Genomic DNA, 20,172 nt, shown 5'->3' on the forward strand with positions numbered 1-20,172 from the left:
AATAAATATTAAAAATGATATTTTATTGTTTAGTGGTATATTATACAATTAATTACGATAAGTTATATTCATTGATTTTTGTCATCTAATTAAATATGGTGGAAAAAGCAAAGGGCAAGTATCATCAGCTTGACAATATGACAAAAAATAAAATAATGACAGCAGAATAACTCAATACTGTCAAAACGGTTGAAATGTTGTTTGTTAATTTTGTAAGTAATAGCATTGTCGCCTTCTTTTCTATAGACTTGCTTCAAAGTTAGTTGTTAGTTTGTAAAAAATGACGGTAAAACTAACTCAAAAATATAAAATGATATAAAAAGACTTTTAAAAAAAATATGTTTTTTATAACTAATTAAGGTTATATTCGAAAAATTTTAGAAAAACTTTTAAAAAGTTATCTTATAAGTTAGCTTATCAACTACTTTATTGCTTGCCCAAACATAAAAATTAAAAAAACGCGAAAAAATAAAAAACTAGTTGTTGCGCATCAAACACTAAACCCATATGGAATTAGTATTTGTGAAAGACAACTTTTTCTAGTTACATAAATAATTAATCTTTTAAATATTAATAAATTATATTATTAAAATAAACATGTTATATTTAAATAAAAAAAATTCAAATAATATACCCTCAAACATAGGTCGTCACTTCAGGCGTACCCCTTTTCTCCAAGTGGCGGAGACCTTCTACTATGCGATTCTAGTAATTCAACCCTAATTGTTGTCAATTGTCATGCATCAACCTACAGTCATACTGACACACCCTCCTTCTCGAACACCACAACACCTCTGTGCAACTCTACCTTCAACGTCTCCCTTCGATTTTCATGTTTCTCTTGTCTTTCCCGTATCTGTCACACACCACACAACAGGAACAACAAATCAGGTATGTTTTTTGAAGTTTGATTTCGTCTATCTTGGTAATCAGGCTCGTTGGTGATGTTGCAGACATAATTGAAACACACAGGTCGGAGGTTTAAACGGTGGAGGCGTCTAAGCGAAGGAAACATGTAGTCGGTGGTAATTGGAAGAGAATTAAAGGTATGGACGAAATCGAGGCGATGGATCGGTGATTAAAGGAGAGAAGAACATGATGGAGGCGGTGGATCGGTGGACAGATTAAAGAAACTTTGGTTGAGTTAAAGTTACCTGATAAACAGTACCTCGATGTGACATCCCCAAATTCACGGTTATTTTAAAAATTTTATTTATGCTTATTTGAAAATCAGGGTATTCATTTTAAAGAATAATATTGCGGAATTTGTTCCCATAAAACATGATAAATATATTATCAAAGCATTTCTGAAGAAACGTATTTTGTTTATATTAAAACTTTGGGATGTCATCATCGATACGGAAACATAAGCATAAACAGACCTTACATTCATCTACACTAGTGATTTACATCTCTTTTAATCTCTCGGTGTAAAGTGTCCTCTACCTGTGATACTGTGACATCCCCAAAATCTCGGCCAGAAAAGACCGATTTTCATTTATGCTTTTAAATATTTTCAGAGTAAATCCTTTTGATTTGAAAGAGTTGCGGAATTTGTTCCCAAAACAAAACATGATAAAATAATATTTATCAAAGCATTTCATCAAGAGATGCATTTCATTATATAATCAAAACTCGGGATGTCATGTTCCGATACAGACCATAAAGCATAAACGATAAACATTACAAGTCATTCAACAAATACATACATATACAGACTTGTAAACAAAACAACAAGATGATCCATCCATCTTACGCCCTTGTGCCACTTCCTGTAATACAAATAAAACTGAGTGGGTCAGGCTTGGGAGCCTGGTGAGCATATAGGGTTTTCAACCCACAATAAATAAGTTATATTTAATTTCACCAACCAAACACTATCCCGATTACCCATTCCCGTTATCCTCACTTTACGTCCCTAAAACAGCTATCTCAAGGGACCTAATCTAGGATTTTCATCGGGACGGACATCACTGCGAAGGGGTTTCCTCAACAATAGATATCCTAAAGGCAACCATGAGGGGGATAGAGTACACCGGTGAACACATCGTTCACAACACCTACAGGTTATGAACCTGCTAGCGTTCCACTGGACTGTCTAGAAAGAGTCCGTGGTCGTTATCCATACTCCGCTGAATAACTAGATCAACAACAACAACAACAACGAGGCCTCTCATCTGTTTATTACACACCAACTATCTACCCATGTTCTACCCAACATATTAGTAGATAAAAATATACATTTGTATACATAGTTTAAAGAAAACCTGTATAGCATGCTTTAATCAACACATATATCACATAACAGATGAGGCACACACACACATAACACATATCTCATAAAGAAATAAGCAGATCTATAAGATAGAAGAGAGTGAATACTCATTCACACATAACACAACCAAATATATACACATAGCACGTATTTTTATATAAAATACTTCGTATTATTGTATTAGAAGAAATAACTACACACTCACTTGATCAGAAGACGATCCGACAGCACTACGGCTTATAGAAGTAGTATTCCTCAGCAGATCTGGAAGATCTCCTCGAAAATCGAACTTCTCGCGGGCAGAGCTTCGACTCGGGAACCGCGCTTCTCGGGATCTTCGGGATCTCGGGACTTGCCTCGGGGCTAGAGTATGATACCGGGGCTTCGGGGTATTTCTGGCACGCAAAACGGTGAAAAACGGGAGAGAGAAGAGAAGAAATGAACAAGATAGCCGGCTGCCTTCGGATCCTTTATATAGAGGCTGGAGCCTCGGAGTACGCGGGGCGTACAGGCGTACGCAGCGCGTACGCGTCCGAAATCGTCATTGCATGCGTCATCCGAAGTGTCGACACTATGCGGAGTACGCGATAGCGTACTCACGTACGCGGGGCGTACCTTGGATCAGACGGGTGACTCGGCTTCGGATAATGCCTCCGATTTTGATTTAAAAATAAATACAAAATGATTAATAAACTTCGGAAATTCATAACTTCTTCATACGAACTCCGTTTTCGACGTTCTTTATATCCACGCGAAGGTGAGACCATGCTCTACGACTTTCGTTTAGACTCCGTCGGCTAATTTTGACTTTATTTTTATTAATTATTTTTAATAGGCCGCGACAGAAACTTTCGTTATAAATTCATAACTTCTTCGTTTGATGTCCGTTCTCGCCTAACTTTTTATCGCTTCGATACCAACAATGAGATCTTCGATTCTCATTTAGATTGCTTCGGCTAACAACCGCTCGATCTCAATTCGAGTATTTCAGGCTGTATACCGCTAAGCCGGAACTTCGATAAATCATAACTTCCTCATACGAAGTCAGATTTGGGCGTTCTATATATATTCGGAAACCTCATTTCGACTACTACAACATTAACCAAAGATATTAAGTTTATTTCACTCTTAAATTTTGACGCTTATTTTTATTCTTAATTAATCAGACCACATAATTAAGCAATTAAGCACAAAACACATAATACTCAAATAATACAATCTTATTATTTCAAAACGGGTTACAAAGGTTAACCTAGACTATTATATTGCTAAATATGGCAAGCCCGGAAACACAGGCGTTACAATTCTCTCCACCTTAGAATGATTCCGTCCCCGGAATCACACATCAACAAACAAATGCGGATAGCGACCCATCATGTCACTCTCCGTCTCCCAGGTGAGATTCGGCCCATTCGTGTGTTTCCATCGGACAAGCACTAACCCAACCATCTTGCGTCGCAATTTCTTAGTCTTTCGGTCAACAATTGTCTCTGGTTCTTCAATCAACCTTTTGTTCTCATCAATTCTCAATTCAGAAATTGGAATTATGTCGGGAACTTCTCCCGTGAACTTCCTCAAATAACACACATGAAAAGTGTTATGAATTCCATTCAGTTCTTCTGGTAGTTCGAGCTTGTAAGCTTGGTTCCCAATCCTCTGAAGAACTTTAAACGGTCCAATAAACCTTGGACTCAACTTTCCCCTTTTACCAAATCTTATAAGTCCCTTCCACGGCGAGACTTTAAGCAAAACCGAATCCCCAACCTCAAAAGTTATCGGTCTCCGCTTCTTGTCAGCATAGCTCTTTTGACGATCCTGAGCCGCTAACATTCTTTCCCTAATTATTTTCAACTTTTCAGCAGTTTGATGAACCAACTCCGGTCCCATAAACTGCTTTTCCCCAGCCTCAAGCCAACAAGACGGCGTATGACACTTCTGTCCATACAAAGCTTGGTAAGGTGCCATCTTAATGCTCGAGTGAAAACTATTATTATAGGAAAACTCTACCAACGGTAAATGTTCATCCCAATTACCTAGGAATTCCAGAGTACATGCTCTCAGCATATCTTCAAGTGTTTGTATCGTTCGTTCGCTCTGACCATCAGTCTGCGGATGGTAAGTTGTACTTAAACACAACTTGGTACCCAATTCCTCTTGTAGACTTTTCCAAAACCTCGATGTGAAATGGCTATCACGATCCGAAACAATCGTTAACGGAACACCGTGAAGCCTCACAATTTCCTTCACGTAAGAATTTGCAAGCTTCTCCATAGACCATTTCTCCCTGGCCGCTATGAAATGCGCACTCTTAGTGAATCGATCAACGACCACCCAAATCATGTCGTGACCATTCTTTGTACTGGGCAGTTTAGTGACAAAATCCATAGCAATGTCTTCCCACTTACCCATAGGCACATGCAAAGGTTCTAAACTCCCGTACGGTTTCTGATGTTGTGTCTTGACTCTCGCACAAGTCACACACTCGGCCACATACTTTGCAACATCAAGCTTCATCGTCGGCCACCAGTAGTAGGGTTTCAGGTCCCTATACATTTTAGTGCTACCCGGATGAATCGAGTACATGGTCTTGTGAGCTTCTTCCATCAGAAGATCTCTGACTCCTCCTGTCTTAGGTATCCAAATCCGATCTTGGAACACCTTCAGTCCATGACTGTTTACACCGAACACCAACGTTTTGCCCAAACGTTCCTCCTTTCTGTCATTCTTCTCAGAAGCTTCGCTCTGAGCTTTCTTTATACTTTCCAAAATAGTTGAGACAACTTCAATTCTCAACGCTCTTGGCCTTTTCCTTTCGGGATTGACTTTCCGACTGAGAGCATCAGCAACAACATTAGCTTTACCGGGGTGGTAAAGTATCTCGCAGTCATAGTCTTTAAGTAATTCTAGCCAGCGTCGTTGCCTCATATTCAATTCTTTCTGATTAAAGAGGTATTGGAGACTCTTATGATCAGTGAAAAGTTTGCACTTCGTGCCATAGAGGTAATGCCTCCATATTTTCAGAGCGAAAACTACCGCTGCCAACTCCAAATCATGAGTCGGGTAGTTCTTTTCATGCTCTTTCAGCTGTCGAGACGCATATGCTATCACCTTTTCTCTTTGGGTCAAAACACAACCCAAACCAACACCAGACGCATCGCTATAGACAGCGAAGTCTTCAACTCCATCGGGTAGAGAAAGTATCGGTGCCTCGCATAGCTTCTTCTTTAGCTTCTCAAATGCTTCCTGATGCTTCTCACCCCAAGCATAAGTAGCTCCTTTGTGGGTCAAAGCTGACAATGGACTAGCGATCGAAGAAAAGCCTTGGATAAACCTTCGGTAATATCCGGCTAATCCTAAAAAGCTTCGAATCTCCGTGGGACTTTTCGGTTGTTCCCACTTCGTCACAGCTTCGATCTTCGCTGGATCAACCATTATCCCTTCTTGGTTGACCACGTGACCCAAGAATTGGACTTCACGAATCCAAAAATCACATTTGGAGAACTTAGCATACAGCTTCTCCTTCTTCAAGACTTCTAACACTTCTTGCAAGTGTCTGCCATGCTCCTCCTGGCTTGTCGAGTAAATCAGAATGTCGTCTATGAACACTATCACGGATTTATCAAGGAACGGGTTACAAACCCTATTCATCAAATCCATGAACGCTGCTGGAGCATTGGTTAGTCCAAACGACATAACCAAAAACTCGTAGTGTCCATATCTAGTTCTGAATGCAGTCTTCTCGATATCTTGCTCTCTTACTTTTAGCTGATGATATCCTGACCTAAGATCGATCTTCGAGAAATAGCTCGAACCTTGCAATTGATCAAACAGGTCATCAATCCTCGGCAACGGATATCTATTCTTTATTGTTGCCTTGTTCAGCTCTCTGTAATCAATGCACATTCTCATACTTCCATCTTTCTTCTTTACAAATAACACCGGAGCTCCCCAGGGCGATGAACTAGGTCTAATGAAACCGTTGTCCAATAACTCCTGAAGTTGCATCATTAGCTCCTTCATCTCCGTTGGTGCTAATCGATAAGGTGCTTTTGCAATTGGTGTCGTTCCTGGCAACAAGTCGATACGAAATTCCACTTGTCTATCAGGCGGTAATCCAGGAAGATCTTCGGGAAATACTTCCGGATAATCACACACAACTGGAATATTCTGCATCACCTTCTTTTCCTTCTTAGCATCAATCACGAATGCTAAAAACGATGTACACCCCTTGGTCAAACATTTTCTGGCTTTCATCAATGAAATGATTCCAGAATTCACTCTGCGTTTATCTCCATACACCATAAACGAATCTTTCCCAGGCGGGTTTACTTTGACTATTTTCTTCTTGCATAAAATTTCGGCGTCGTTGGCGCTAAGCCAATCCATTCCCAATACGATGTCGAAACCATTAAGTTCGATAGGCAATAATTCCTCGTGGAACTTATTCCCATTTAGATCAATTAAGATGTTTTTCATGCGATAGCTAACAGGTACAAACTTGCCACTAGCAACTTCGACTAATAAAGCATTATCTAGTCTAACAACAGGCAAAGCTAGCTTTCTACCAAATTCATGCGATATAAAGGAGTAGTTGGCTCCAGAATCAAATAAAATTTGGGCAGGCAATTCGTTAACGAGAAAGGTACCTGAAGCGACATCAGCTTCATCTTTAGCAGCTTCCAGTGTCATCTGGAATGCTCTCGCTTTTGGCTTTGGCGGAATGTTGGGTCTAGCTGCCTCTTTCTTCTTCGGGCAGTCTCTCGACATATGACCCTCCTCACCACAACCATAGCAAACTTTCTTTGTGAGGGTACACTCATTGGCATAGTGCCCTGGCTTTCCACACTTGTAGCACGTGTTCGCCACCTCACATCTTCCATGATGCTTCTTCTTACATTTGTCGCACCATTTCGCTTCACCTCCACCTCCCCTCGAACCAGACTTCGAGAACTTGTTTTTCTTGTTGGACCCTGAAGTTCCATCGAACTTCCTCTTTTCTCCAACATCTATCCTTTCCAGACCCCTTTCCTTCTGCTGGGCCTCCACATTCTTAGCTGCACGAACAGCCGTTTTCAGAGTAGTTGCCATCTTGACTGTCGGACCAAAGTCAGCAGGCAGTCCGTTAGCAAACCTCTCAATCTTGGAGAGTTCCGTTGGCACTAGGTACGGAAACAACTTCATCTTCTCAGTAAATGCAGTAGCATAGTCATCTATGCTCATCTTCCATTTCTTCAAGTTTTGGAACTCATTGTTCAGATCAATCAGATCTATCTCCGAACAATACTGCACCCTTAACTGTTCCAAGAACTCCTCCCATGACATTTTCAGGGCTTCTCCTCGTGGCATAGTATCTGCCAACAACTTCCACCAACTCAAGACTCCAGTCTTCAGTTGTCTAACCGCAAATACGGTTTTCTGTTTGTTGCTACAGTCGCAACTTTCAAATACCATCTCCATTTCGGAGATCCAATCCATTATCTCAACAGGCTTTGGGCTCCCAGAAAGACTTGGCGGTTTGGCGCCCAAGAAATTCTTGTACATACGCCCATCCTTGTTGTTTCTCCTTTCTGGATTGTTCCTTCGTTCCTCTTGAGTCCCAACTTGACTCACCATGCGACTATTGTTCCCTTCCTCCGATTGCTCGGGAATCAATTCCGGTTCCTCAATAGGTATGATAGGTTCATCCCTATTATTACGCAACATTTGTCGCATCTCCTCCCTTTGTTCGGCTAGCATAGCCCGAATCATGGCTTGCACCGCAGCCATTGTTATTGGTTCTGGTGCTGCTGCTACAACAGGTATTTGCTCAATCACTGGCGGTTGATTCCTGTTTTCATCTACGTTTCCAACGCCACTCCTCGTTCTCACCATTTTGATCTACACACCGAATAATTTCACCTTATTACTCCAAACGATTACATGCTAGTTCTAATATCGTATACATACGCTTAGAATCCTAAACACATAAACCTTCAGATCTGGTTGGCAACAAACCGTAGATCTGAACAAATAATATCATATATGGCAACATATAACATTTAGCACATAAAGCATTTTAGGCAACTTTCCTAAAATAAACTAGTGCTCGTGTCTAAAATCCAACAGACACACATCTCATCATTCCATTTAGCACTCTAAGTTTAAGTCTAGAAATCCTACAACTTCCTAGTTCGCTTAAACTAATGCTCTGATACCAACTGTGACATCCCCAAAATCTCGGCCAGAAAAGACCGATTTTCATTTATGCTTTTAAATATTTTCAGAGTAAATCCTTTTGATTTGAAAGAGTTGCGGAATTTGTTCCCAAAACAAAACATGATAAAATAATATTTATCAAAGCATTTCATCAAGAGATGCATTTCATTATATAATCAAAACTCGGGATGTCATGTTCCGATACAGACCATAAAGCATAAACGATAAACATTACAAGTCATTCAACAAATACATACATATACAGACTTGTAAACAAAACAACAAGATGATCCATCCATCTTACGCCCTTGTGCCACTTCCTGTAATACAAATAAAACTGAGTGGGTCAGGCTTGGGAGCCTGGTGAGCATATAGGGTTTTCAACCCACAATAAATAAGTTATATTTAATTTCACCAACCAAACACTATCCCGATTACCCGTTCCCGTTATCCTCACTTTACGTCCCTAAAACAGCTATCTCAAGGGACCTAATCTAGGATTTTCATCGGGACGGACATCACTGCGAAGGGGTTTCCTCAACAATAGATATCCTAAAGGCAACCATGAGGGGGATAGAGTACACCGGTGAACACATCGTTCACAACACCTACAGGTTATGAACCTGCTAGCGTTCCACTGGACTGTCTAGAAAGAGTCCGTGGTCGTTATCCATACTCCGCTGAATAACTAGATCAACAACAACAACAACAACGAGGCCTCTCATCTGTTTATTACACACCAACTATCTACCCATGTTCTACCCAACATATTAGTAGATAAAAATATACATTTGTATACATAGTTTAAAGAAAACCTGTATAGCATGCTTTAATCAACACATATATCACATAACAGATGAGGCACACACACACATAACACATATCTCATAAAGAAATAAGCAGATCTATAAGATAGAAGAGAGTGAATACTCATTCACACATAACACAACCAAATATATACACATAGCACGTATTTTTATATAAAATACTTCGTATTATTGTATTAGAAGAAATAACTACACACTCACTTGATCAGAAGACGATCCGACAGCACTACGGCTTATAGAAGTAGTATTCCTCAGCAGATCTGGAAGATCTCCTCGAAAATCGAACTTCTCGCGGGCAGAGCTTCGACTCGGGAACCGCGCTTCTCGGGATCTTCGGGATCTCGGGACTTGCCTCGGGGCTAGAGTATGATACCGGGGCTTCGGGGTATTTCTGGCACGCAAAACGGTGAAAAACGGGAGAGAGAAGAGAAGAAATGAACAAGATAGCCGGCTGCCTTCGGATCCTTTATATAGAGGCTGGAGCCTCGGAGTACGCGGGGCGTACAGGCGTACGCAGCGCGTACGCGTCCGAAATCGTCATTGCATGCGTCATCCGAAGTGTCGACACTATGCGGAGTACGCGATAGCGTACTCACGTACGCGGGGCGTACCTTGGATCAGACGGGTGACTCGGCTTCGGATAATGCCTCCGATTTTGATTTAAAAATAAATACAAAATGATTAATAAACTTCGGAAATTCATAACTTCTTCATACGAACTCCGTTTTCGACGTTCTTTATATCCACGCGAAGGTGAGACCATGCTCTACGACTTTCGTTTAGACTCCGTCGGCTAATTTTGACTTTATTTTTATTAATTATTTTTAATAGGCCGCGACAGAAACTTTCGTTATAAATTCATAACTTCTTCGTTTGATGTCCGTTCTCGCCTAACTTTTTATCGCTTCGATACCAACAATGAGATCTTCGATTCTCATTTAGATTGCTTCGGCTAACAACCGCTCGATCTCAATTCGAGTATTTCAGGCTGTATACCGCTAAGCCGGAACTTCGATAAATCATAACTTCCTCATACGAAGTCAGATTTGGGCGTTCTATATATATTCGGAAACCTCATTTCGACTACTACAACATTAACCAAAGATATTAAGTTTATTTCACTCTTAAATTTTGACGCTTATTTTTATTCTTAATTAATCAGACCACATAATTAAGCAATTAAGCACAAAACACATAATACTCAAATAATACAATCTTATTATTTCAAAACGGGTTACAAAGGTTAACCTAGACTATTATATTGCTAAATATGGCAAGCCCGGAAACACAGGCGTTACAGATACAAATAAATTGAGTGGGTCAGGTTGAGAAATATGGTGAGTACATAAGGTTTTCAACCCATAATAATAAATTTATTATGTTTCATCATCAAACAATTAACCCGATTACTCATCCCCATTATCTTCTTTATTCTTAAGTATCTTCCCTAAGAATCATATATTCCTCAATATTTATTTCTAAGGATTGTCCTAAGGAATAGGCATGAAGTCCATCCTTGTCAGGGATTATATAACAGCACTAAGTCCATAGTTGTCGATGTTATTTGTTAGGCACTAAGTCCATAGCTGTCAGGGTTTATCTCTTTTATTAACACTATTATTTTTGGGAGTCCACCCACAATACATGTCAATGGGTTTTAGAGTACATCTGATGAACATATCGTTCACAACACATACAGGTTGCGACTCTGCTAGTGTTCCATTGGACTATCTAGAATAGTTTGTGGTTGTCATTTATACTCTGCTAGATGACTGAGTCATCGCTTGGGTCATCACTTGGGGCATCATTTCTCATCATCTTTCACATCTCATCATCTTTCATCTCTCATCATTCATCATTCATCTTATCTTTCATCTCTCATCTCATCTCATCTTTAATCTACCCATCTTTATCCATCATAATTATAAGTATAAAATACATATAAAGTTTAATTCAAATAAAGCATGTATATTTTGTCCATCCAGTATAGATATCAAGAACACAGATAATATGTACACATAGCACGTAGTTTAAATACTTCATATCTATGTGTAAGTTCAAATTAACTATGCACTCACTTGTTAAAGTGATGAATCCAAACTCGGGCATCGCTTCGCTTCTAACAATTCTATTTTCCTTCGACGAAACCCAGTATCATTACCGCTAGATTTTAGTCTAATATTTATAGCGACTATTTATGAGCGATATTGTTTTATAAGTGTTAAACAATACTTTTCAACCACTATGTACAGACAATGATCAGACATGAGACACCTGAGTGCAGGATCATCTTGGCATTATAGCACTTCTGAAATCCAACAACCCTATGCGGCCCTTCAAACCAGATTCCTCGTACCGCGAGTAATTAAAAGATACTATAATAACACTTTGTATATTATATTTTAATATATATATATATATATATATATATATATATATATATATATATATATATATATATATAGTTTATAAGTTTATAATAACGATATTGAACTTAAACATAAGCTATACCTAAAGTAGGGTAAACATAACTTACTTATACGAGGGTTTGGCTAGGAACCGGGCTCTACGAGGGCAACTTCCGAACCGAAATCTCTTCTTCTCGGAGCCTTCTGGCACTCCGGGACTTGCCTCTAGCACTCGGGAAGTGCTAGGGAATGGGAGGAGTTAAGAGGGGTGTTTGAGAGAGAAAGAATGGGAAAGGTGTGAGTTTTGGGGGTGATTTGTGCCTCTATTTATTGCCTGAGTCCGATTCGAACGCAGGGCGTTCCATTGCAGAACGTTGGGCGTTCGTGGCCAGGTGTCATCATTTGGTGCCAAGCCGTGGTGAGGAAGCAATGGCTCAGATCGCGTCACATGTCGCTCGCTAGTTACTCCAAAAACTAATTATATTCTAAAGTTTGTTGTTTTTGCATACGAGCTCCGTTTTCGACGTTCTTTATATCCACACGTAGGTATCGACGGGATATACAACATTCGTTTAGACTCTACCGGCTAATTTTGAATTTATTTTTAAAGTTATATTTTAAAAAGACGTAGACAGTTAAAATCCGTTAAAAATTCATTACTTTTTTATCTGGCGTCCGTTTTCGACTGTCTTTATATCGTTGAGTTCCTATTAATGAGATCTTCAATTCTCATTTAGGTTGTGTAGGCTAAAAATCGATCGATCTAAAATTCGATTTTCGGGTTGTGCAATGCTATGTTAAATCTTAGTGTAACGACCCAAAATACGACCCAAAAATTTTGTTTAATCATTACTAAAATCATTATATCAATACCATAAAGTAAAACCCATACATCAATATCTCAAAACCATAACAAAGTATCACGAGAAAACTGTATCAAATCATATCTATGAAAAGCTAAATCAACTCCCAGGACAAAACTGAAGTTGTGGTGTGTGCGATGTCATCATCCCGAGCTCTTCCCTTTACTTACGGAAGTGCCTGAAACCAAAACTGAAACTGTAAGCACGAAGCTTAGTGAGCTCCCCCAAACTACCACATACCATACAATAACATAATAAGCACATATTGGGCCTTACCCACTGTATCGGACCGAAGTCCGGCTAACTGCATCGGGACGAAGCACGGACTAACTGGGGCCTTGCCCCCTGCATCGGACCGATGTCCGGGAACTGCATCGGGCCGAAGCCCGGACTAACTGGGGCCTTGCCCCCTACATCGGACCGAAGTCCGGCTAACTGCATCGGGCCGAAGCCCGGACTAATTAGGGCCTTGCCCCTGCACCGGACCGAAGTCCGGCTAATTGCATCGGGCCGAAGCCCGGACTAACTGAACATAACATATCATAAATATATCAACTAGCATGATCACATATACTGCATACTGTATCGAACCGAAGTTCGGAACACATAACACAAAAACATGCTTGAATCACAAAGACATCAAGTACACTGAACTACTGCATCGGACCGAGGTCCGGAAACTACTGATAACTAGACGGGTCGTCATTGTGGCCGTAGACCCGTTCCTACTGGAAGGAAACTCACCTCGAAGAACCCACTGCTGAAAGCCTGAGTAAGAAATCCCTGAATGTTGTTTCGACTGCTCCTTGGCTATCATGACCAATTAAAACACTAAATCAGAATAAGGATCCTTCCATGGGTAAAATGACTATTTTACCCCCTGCTATGGTGTGGGTCATAACCAAGGCCCAAACCCTTTAATTCTTCTAAGTCCATCAATGGCCCACTAATGGCCCGATTCTCTAAATTGGGCCTAACTCCTCATAAGGGCCCTACTTAAGCCCAAAAATGTCCCTGACCCATAATCTAATTGACTTTTGATGGCCCACTATAGCTCACAGGCCCAAAATCCACAACACAGCCTACATCGAGGCCCAATATGTACAAAGCCCAACTCTGCTGAGTACGTTGGGCGTACTCCATTGTACGCTAAGCGTACCGGCCTGCTAGTGAGTACGCGGGGCGTACCTTCACTTATGCTCGGCGTAACCATCCTGTTAAGACACTTTTCCATTAAGTGCTTAATACCCCACTCCAAAGGCTACTAACTCAGATCCAGGTCCTTACTGATGTCTTAGTCCATAAAGTCACTAACTTAGTGACTTGCAATCCACCAAATATACTCAAACTCAAAAAAGGTAACCATACATTTCTAAAACCAAGGCTAGATCTCATGCATGAGCTCATTGGGACCATAAAAATCGAGACTTTACTGCTTATGGGGAACTTTTAGCTCTAAGGATGGCAATCCCAAGCTTGAAGGCGAAGTTACATCTTAAAGGTCCAACCTTTGGACCTAAAAAGATCCCAAAAGCTCCCTAGATCTAGATCTAAGCTTCTAAGAGGAAAGTTAGAATCTTTATACCTTCAGGAGCTTGTAACTGAGCTAAAGAACTTGGATCCAAAGGTTCTTCCTTGATCAACGAGACCTCAAGATGGTCACTCCACTCCAAAATCACCAAAATGCACACAAAATGGCCTTACAATCTCCAAGAACACTCTAGAGAGTTTAGGGTTTCGTGGTGGCTGAGTGAGAATGAGAGGGAGGTTGAAAACCAGGGTATCATGTTCTTTATATAGCGACTTACCCTGAAAATTAGGGTTTTGAGACTCTGAGAGTACGTTGGGCGTACTTCTCATACGTTGGGCGTACGTCTACCCGGACCCATGATCACTTGCTCTTCTACGTTGGACGTACACCAGCCTTACGCTATGCGTACCCAACTAAACGTGTGTGCACTACATGCATGCAAAGGGGGCTGCCTTGCCAACTTTTCCATTAAGGGGCCATCATTGTCTACATCTTCAAAGTGTTGTAACTTCTTTATTCTTGATCCGTTTTCGACAAACTTTATATCCACAAAAAGGTGACGAGAAACCCTACGTTTCTAACAACCCACCCTGGCCCGAAAACTTTTCGAATAATACCTCCAAATTTAATAAAGGACTGAAACGCCCCTGGCCTTGGCCTTTGAAATTCCATAAATGAATATTTTAGAACATGGCGTTACACTTAGAAAAACCATAACTTCCTTAAACGAAGTCAGATTTGGACGTTCTTCTTTTTTTGTATGCTTTCGGTTTAACATACACTACGCCTTTTGTTTAGATCACTATGGCTAAAAAGTAATTTATCAAAAATTCACTTTTTACGTGCCGGTTTGGCCGTAAAATTTCGACGGGTCATAACTTCTTCGTTATAACTCGAATTTCAGCGTTCTTTATATGTACAGAAGAACCCTTGTGACATATACTATAACTTGGTTAAGATTACTTATTCAAAATAATCCTCTATCAAAATGTCATTTTTGACGCTTATTGTCTCTAAATTAACTAGCTCGAATCTACAGGCGTTACAATTACCTCCCCTTAGGATGATTACGTCTCGGAATCATCAACAAAACAGTGCTTGTATAATGACTCCATACGTTATCTTTTCATCTTAGGTAATAACCATAACTCATATGTCCCTTCGAATGAGTATCTAACTCTTGGACTTCTTGATCGTAGGAGGTGCTCGATCTTGCACCCGCTCTTTATCTTATGTTGGACTTTCAATTGTAACCTTCAAATTACAAAATTGATCATTATTGGAGACTCTTACTTCTTCCTAAATTAAGATAAGTTCTTTACTTCGACTATCATAACAGACTGATGGGTCATGTTCTAATGACCTCTCATCATATGACGCAACGCTTAGACTCAGGTCTTTTAGAGTCAAGTTCCAGAGTGGAATATACCTTTCCTCATTCTCTAATGTGATATAATCACATTCTAGGCTGTAGCACTTCTAGCTACAAGCTTTTTTACTTTAACAGTGATCGCGTTACTTCTATTGATCGCTTTGACTATCTTTCACTTCAATCGTCTGGCTTAAGTATCGACTTTGGTTCTCTGAACCAAGTAACATACTCATCTTAGTTAGACTCGATTTGATATGACCACTAGGTTCAGATTAACAATCATCTTCTTAGTCATTACTGAAACGATGGTAACAACATACATGAATAAAATGGAATCAATTATTAGCGTCTTGGTAACCTTGTGACTTTCCCTGATCCAGGTGTGAGTATTGTGCTTCCGGTAGTATAGGCCTCTACTACCATTCATACCTACTTATACTCATCCCATGTATTGTCTCACAGTTTTCCAAGTCACCATACAATAATTTCACATAGTCATTGAACACATCAGATAATAGAACCAAGCTTTATATTATTTCTTGAAACGATTACCTAAATGTTCAACTTCAACCTATACTATGCCTCTAATAGGATATTATTGGGTTTTAAGCACTATAACACTCCTATGGTGCACATGCAACCCTAGATGCTTCGGATTTATGTTTTCTCAAATTATACATGCATTTTTAATTTTCCAAAGCATACATCCTAACTAGCATATAATAGAGGATATACAACAAAAAAAACCAGGTTAGATGAATACCTCTTGATGTAGTTTGTAGTTTTGGCCTTTCAAGAGCTTAACACCTCAAGTGTGATGCCTCAAATGGTTCACAAACACCATGAACAAAGGAGGACTCTAAGAGAGAGGTTTAGACACTCCAAAATCGATTTCTCTCTTCCTAGAATCTTAGGTGTCGATTTTAGCTAAGGAGTAACATATATATATATATATATATATATATATATATATATATATATATATATATATTGTAGGATTCCAAGAGTCATGGGTAAACCCTAATCCATACACTTGGGTTATGCTTCATATCTCATGTGGGCTAACTCTTATGGATACTTACATAAACTTAGCCTAAACAATATATATATATATATATATATATATATATATATATATATATATATATATATAAATAATATGATTTCATATTAATATATTATACTTGTAATATATTAATAAATCATAAATACCCTCTTTCTCAAATGTCCATCCTCTCAGATTATTCTAGTGAAGGCAACCCAAATGGATCATGCTACTATCGGGTCGAGTACATACCAATTATAGTTATGGTCTTAGACACTAAATCTAATAGTCTCCCACTTGGATAAGTCAAATAACTATTATTCCAAGTACGACTCCAAAAGTCCGACTAGCAATCGTAGCTCTCAAAAGCCGTTGTCGAACTCTGACCTAGTCAAATGACGTGTCCATTAGATAAGGGATCATATATTCTTCCATTCTAGATATCGTATGAAACGAGACATGGATTATAATTATTCTCTCTGTTCATGTGTTGTTTCCCAATTTCCGATTTATGATGACCGACTAATTAAACAAATCAAAACAGTCCAGGCTTGGCCAAGCATGTAGGGTTGTCATCACTAAATCATCGAAGGGCCTAAAAATATTGCTTTTATCCCGCTTTGGGTAAAAGGAATAGATAAACTTCGACTCAAATGATCACTTTTACTTACTCATCAAATCACACACAACAATATGTTTTATAACACCAAGTTACTGGTGCGTTTACATATGTCAATGTGCAACCGACTTGCAAACTACAACACACATGTCTTAGTTTCAAGAATATAAGATATTATCGTCTCACAATCACTCATGATTAAATCCATGAAGTGATTCAGATGAGCGTGAGTTTAATCCAATACTCGAATCGTATTCCAGAAGTACTCATGAACACTACAACAAACTTGTGTTATGTCCAAACGTCTTTTGACAATCTATAGACCCAGTCATGACAGTCTAACTTCAATACCTACTTCCAAAGTATGATCAACCGTGGATAGTTTGAATAACCTAGTTATTCGGGAAGTCAAAGCATGCAAAGTGAAACACAATAATAATCGAATCCAATATGGTCTCAAAACTTTTGAATATAAATAAAACACCTTTTACTTAATCATCATATTGATTACACATTATTCATTGTATAATATTTCGATTGATCAACTTAATACTTGAATTAAAACAATAGTCATCCCATGCTCCAAGCATGCACACTATGTTTTACCTATGGTCCTTACTTTGTGAAACAGATCAATTGTAAACATTTCCAATGATACTCATTTCACAATTCCAAATCCTTATCGTAAGTGTGACAATACCAAGTTCTTGCCACTTACTGTAATCTGTTTGATTCTAAGCTTATATGCAACATTATATCATATAATGAAATAAAGTTATGAAGTAACATATGACATCATATTAGAATAACACGAATATCAACTTATGAAACATCAGATTATTAAACTTTTCCTCAATATCCAAATAATTAGCAAAGTAGCAATAACATCTAAGATTATGTTATAATTCAGACACCTATAACATTTTAGAAAATTCTAAAATTAATAGCTAAACTTATATCATAAACTCTAAAGAAATCATAAACAATTAGACTTCAATGTTATAAAACACTATATCATATAATAAAATAAAGTTATGAACTGGCATATGAAATCATATCAGAATACCTAAAATATCAACTTATGAAACATCAATTTATTAAACATTTTTCTAGAATATTCAACTAATAAGCAAAATAGCAATAACATATCAGATTAAATTATAGTCCAAACACTAGTAACATCTTAGAAAATCTAAAAAAAAATTATATGATGTTATAAATTGATTGTTAAATGTAGCTAGAGTACAAATTTTCATAAAAAATGCTTCATAAATCATAATCGTTGAATAATCAGAATCGAAATCAAGGATAACTCAAGAGCATGTAGAATACAAATGCTTGAATTGTTGTTGATTTATAAATCAGAATAACTAGTACGTAAATTAGAATAATTTTATTATCAAGTTATAGTTGAAATATAGAAAAAATCAATACATGTTTTGTGAATTGGAGAACGATCAGGTGTATAATCCGAATATGAATCTATAGAATGAAGCATTTCTATGACCGGTTTAGTGTTTATCGTGATGAAATCTGAAACAAATTATAATCACGAAAAACGTGTCGATTCAAAAATAGATGAAAGTTGAGCTTGGTGATTCTATTTTCTAGGGTTTTAAATTTTTACAACAACACATAATAGCAAATATAACATATATAATCTTATATTAAAACACACATTTCAATTCATAGACTAACAAGACACCATGTAATAATATTTCAGAATATATAGAATATTTTACTAGAACATACATTATAATAATTAGAGTAGTTAAAATATAGCATACTAACAATCAAGAATATATCAAATAAATATCAATCCAAAATATACATAGTATTTAACTAAAACATACATTATACTTCATATAAGAATTAGAATATCACATAAAAACATTCCAGAATATATAGACTTTAGTGGAATTATAAAAGTTCATGTTTTGCAAAGTGGAGGCTCATCATGTATATAATCAGAATCTCATTGTGTAGAATGAGCCATTTTTGTGATCATTTTAGTGTTTTCTTGTGATGAATATGAAACAAACTAACTTAAATCTACTACAAACATCAAATATTAGTAACATTTTAAAGCTTTACGACATACAAGAGATTCAATTAAATATCAAATCAAAAAATTAAACTGATAATCCATTGATTAATATAAATCAAAATCATATACAAATCAGAAACATATAAGAATATTTGGAATACTAACATATCAACCTATATTATACAAATTTAGTACCACGTCATGTCATTAATCAAAAAATCTACTTCTAAAATCAAATCTGTAATTCATCAAATAAGCAAATCAAATATTATTAAGACATTACAAGGAGATAAAACCTAATTTATCAATTATTGAAACCAAAAATACCTCCCATAGATGTAATTTCCTCATGTTCTGGATCTTTTAAGTCATCAGGGGAAGCTTTTTGTATGAAAACTTAGATCTGAAGCCTTTGATTGAGAATCAACTACTTCTGACGAATCATCACACAAACCAAAGCTAGAATTAGAATCAATTTTAGCAGAACGAGCCACTATCGATGCTCGATTAGAAAAAAAAACTTCAAATTGGTGTACCTGAGCTTTGATTTGGTTGAATGAAATTGTAGTTTTTTGTAACGCCCGTAGATCAGGGCTAGTCAATTTAGAGACGATAAGCATCAAAAATGACTTTTTGATGGAAGATTATTTAAAAGGATTAATCTTAACCAAGTTTTAGTATATGTCACAAGGTTTCCGTGCATATAAAGAACGCCAAAATCCGAGTTATAACGAAGAAGTTATGACTTGTCGAAGTTTCGCGACAGAACCGGCATGACCCAGCGCGACCCAGCGCGATGTAAATAGTGAAATTAAGGTAGATAGATATTTATCCTTAGTGATATAAACAAGAGATGAAGATTTATTCGATAGTAGTCCAACGATAAAAAGACAGACGAAAACGGAGTTCAGATGAAGGAGTTATGAATTTCGAACGGAGTTTTCCTGTCCTGACCTACTAAAGATAATATATAACTAATATACTTATAAT

The sequence above is a fragment of the Lactuca sativa genome, chromosome 2, assembly GCF_002870075.4.
Source record: "Lactuca sativa cultivar Salinas chromosome 2, Lsat_Salinas_v11, whole genome shotgun sequence".
Lineage (NCBI taxonomy): Eukaryota > Viridiplantae > Streptophyta > Magnoliopsida > Asterales > Asteraceae > Lactuca > Lactuca sativa.